The following is a 4,327-nucleotide window of genomic DNA, read 5'->3' on the forward strand; positions in this document are numbered from 1 at the left end:
TTCTTGTTACTCATTTCCATTCTTTAAGAAGATTCTGTTCTAGGGATTTTTTTGTATGTAAAATTTAATGAAAATGAAAGAAATATTTTTTGCACCCAAAGAAAAGGGGGAATTCTTTTAAAGTTGTTGTCCTTAGCTATTACTTTACATCTTTTGCTGGCAACATAGAACATTTTATTCTTTTACCCCCAAAATCTTTTGAAATTAATGATTTATAATAAATAAAAAAAAACAAAGTGGAGAGGTTAGGTACTGATAAGCTAGTTTTATGAGCAATCAAAATCATTAACATGTCAGGCTTGAACAAATATTTTCTCCCTCCTTTAAGTAAAATAATGGCTTGATAAGACATGGTTTACTGTAGAATGTATCTGTAATATATTATTATATTTATTCATATGTCATGTTATATCATTCATTTCACCATGAAGTTGTAAGGATAATATGTAATCCAAGACCATTCATAAAAAGTGATATTTTTCAGGATTAGCCTTGTGCCTAACATGGAACATTGTAGCTATCACTGCAACTTGGATTAAGGGTGAAGGTCAGTTTAGAGATATAAAATAAGAATATTTCTTAGTACTGAAAAGCTAGAATGAAAATTCTAACATTTCCAAATTCCATGCGCGTGGAACTTGGCCTTTTCTATTCTTTTGTAGGTGTAAAAATATGATTTCTTGTTATTATCTATTTCATAGCAGGGTTCTTGGATCTAATAGAATTTTCTTAGCATAGTAATTTTGTATTGTTCAATATTTTTAGAGTAAATAATTTACAAATAAATATTTTTTTAGTTAATGTTTTGGAATTATCTACGAGTTTAATATTGTTTATTTAGTATTTTTTTTATGTTAATATCTAAAGTTTAATAAATATGATGTAAAGAAAATAGGTTATAGAAAAGAAAAATGGTATAAACTATTGTAGTTGGACAGGTTTTATTTTAAGCTCTTATATGAAATTGCGTTGGTTCAAAATCGTCGCAATTTTTTTTAAAAAAAACCCACATAAATTTGTGGCGGTTTCAAAATCGTCGCAATTTTTTAAATCTACTGACTAAAATAGCGATGGTTGTGTCAGTGGTTCATTGGAACTGCCGTAAAATCAAATCTCCACCCCCTAATAGTCAACGCTTGTGGAACCGTTAGAATTTCATTTGGCGACAAATTCCTAAATAAACCGCCGCAAATTAGCGGTTCTATTGTAGTGTATTTTGTATTGCACAAACTAGTCTTTAGATAAAAAAAAAAAAGAAAGTGACAAATAGAAAGACAAATTAGCTTTTATTATTTTTTGAAATTTTCTACAATTTAGTTTGTTCTTCCTTTTCAAAAAGACAAAAAAAAAAGTATAAAGACTAGTAGTTTGTCCTTTCCCAAAATATATGTGAGGAACTAACTTAATTAACTTAGCATATGATTAATTACTGGAAGGATCTCGCTAGGGAGACAATGGACTATTTGTACCTTCATACTATCTAGAATAACTATTCGAGTACTAGGAATAATAAACATCTTTCCAAAAACTTAAACTGATTTTGGGGTTCACAAATGATCGAACTCTTGACCTTTTAGATCTAGCGCTCTAATACCATGTCATGATACCACTCATTTCAAAAGCTTCAACTGATGGAAAAAGGTAATACTAATGATTATATTTCTAATATTTCATAAACCTCCATTGTACACATTGTACAAATATTCCATTGGCTCTTCATACTTTCCCTTACCAAAAATATTTGGTAACCAAAGAAAATCAGCCAAAAACAGCCATAACTTGTCTTATTTAGTATTCTTAATTGTTGCGATAATTAATTAATACTAAATAAGACAAATTCTGCCTGTTTTTTTTTGTCTACCTAACATTACCCGTTATCTTATATAGTTTCTTGCAAATTTCAGGAGTAAGCTTGCAAATTTTTTTAAATATTTTTCGGGTTAGAGTCAAGCTTCTAATGAATATTATCTTGATGTTTGTTATGTGTGTATGCTTCAAAGCATCATGGATCTGCTACAATTAAAATATATCTTCATTAAAATATATATATACGTATGTACTAATATCTTTTAAATCAAAAGTTTTACGTACCAATAATACACGATCAATAATTATGTGTCATGCACTCATGTGACATTGCTTCCTAAATTATAGCTTTTTTTTTTCTTCTTTTTTCCTTGGCCCTTAGCTTCTACTCCAGAGATGTTATAGATTAAATTTCCTTTGTTAAAAAATAAATAAATAATAAAATATGTGACAATATCCATCAACTTTACGTTAATCAGTCGTATCTGCAATGATAGATAACGTGGCATATATACTTTCCCCGCTCTCAAAGCATTTCTTCCTACAATCATCTTATGAATCAACACCATTCAATTAATAATTTAGCAAATAAGTATCGAATTGGTTAAAAAAATTTAATAAAACAAAAAGAAGAATCACATTTTTCAAAATTATATTCTTTTATTATTTTTATCTTCTTCTCAACTTTAATACTATAATCTTACCCCACTCCTATCCACTACCACAAAAATGAAAAATATTGGCAGACAGATGTTTTGGTAATCGCTATTATCTGCTAGTTTTATGACGATTATAGCCGTATATATTAGAAGATACCTCTAAATTTTAAATTTTTATTTTAGAAAATAAAGTATGATCTTTTATCATTAAATATTTTTTTCTCATGTTTTTTCTTGATCTACCTTATAAAATAAATAGTAAAAAATTATACTTTACCTTCTAAAGTGAAATTCAAAATTTAGAGAATCTAAACATATATATACATATTGGAAAAATATAGGTAGACAATAAAAATACTAAACAATGTGAACAATTAATATATCGGATATTCAATTCATTAAGTGTGCGGATGGTTATCCTAATAATAAGATTTAGATGAATTATTTGAGGTGTAGTATATTTTTACTTTATTAAGCCAAATTTAAAACCTATTGTTCATATTGTTTACAAAAATCATTGTTTATTTAGCAAAATTTATATATATATATATATATATTTTGTCGTTGGGGTATCTTACTACCACAAGGAGGGGGAATTGGTATGTGTCATGGGGGATGTGGTCCAAGAAAAAATAAGAGGGGATACGATTTTGGAAGGGATTATGACTTATGAAAGCGATTCAGTTTTTCGTGTGGAGGAAGTCATTATAAAATAAGAGGAACTGAAGGTGGTGATAGAAAATAAAAGGGTAGATTTTTTGTGGTTAAGGTTATAGTGATTAAAAATGATTAAGTTTTGACTGATTAATGAAGACATGATATGTAGAGAGTTGGATAAAAGTTATTAGTTAGAGTAATAGACTTATTGTTAGTGAGTAGCAGGGCAAAAGAGTAAATAAACTGACTAAAATGATCTGTATATTATGTGGGCCTTTGTTTTGAAAGAAAAAATCTGTTAGTATTTTTTGAGTGGACAATTCCAAAACTTTAATGGTTGGATTTTAGTGTGAAAATCTATTATAATGCTAGATCAATAAAAGGTCATGAACTATTATACCAAAAAAAACAAAAGTCATGAACTATTAATTATGACAGAAATAAAAAAAAAAAAAACAAGAACTAAATCATGTAATATTTATGTGAGCTCTTACTATTAATGTATTTGTGGCATGAATTATACGAGAGTATAAATTTATAAAATGTTAAAATTTTATAAGAAAATATTTTTATTTTGAATAAAAATAACTATTAAATAGTATTTTTGATATTATCATTATTATTATAAAAAATGATAATACTTGTTAGTCATATAGCATTGTTCTTATTAAAAATTATCATAATAGTTTTATTAATAAGATTTACTTTTTTACTTTATGAATCTACTAAAGCTAACATCCGTAAATCTTAAATTCATAATGTCATATCTTCTATAATTTACTTAAATAAACTAGTTGAAAATCAATCATACTAGATTGTTTTAAAACTGAATTTACTGTTAATTTTTTTTCCTCTCAATATTTATATAAAACATGGTCCTTGTATAAAATTTTAAAGAAACAAATATAAAATTTACAAAATCACCACGATTTGTGAAGTAAATTTATTAGCTTTTATCAATATTTATGCTTTTTTAAGATATTAATTTGTTAATTTTTATTTAACAAAAAATTCTTTGTTTTTTAATTTGTATATCCATGATTATACATATTATTTGTTAATTCCATGATATAAATTTTAAAACTAAAGAAGAAATAGGCATTGACAAGCACGAAATGTAAAAATATAAAACAAAAAGAGTCACTCATATTTTCTTAGGATATTCATGTAAAATTACGGTAAAAGATATTTTAATCATAATAGTA

The sequence above is a fragment of the Arachis ipaensis genome, chromosome B05 (genome assembly GCF_000816755.2).
Source record: "Arachis ipaensis cultivar K30076 chromosome B05, Araip1.1, whole genome shotgun sequence".
In the NCBI taxonomy this organism is placed as follows: Eukaryota; Viridiplantae; Streptophyta; class Magnoliopsida; order Fabales; family Fabaceae; genus Arachis; species Arachis ipaensis.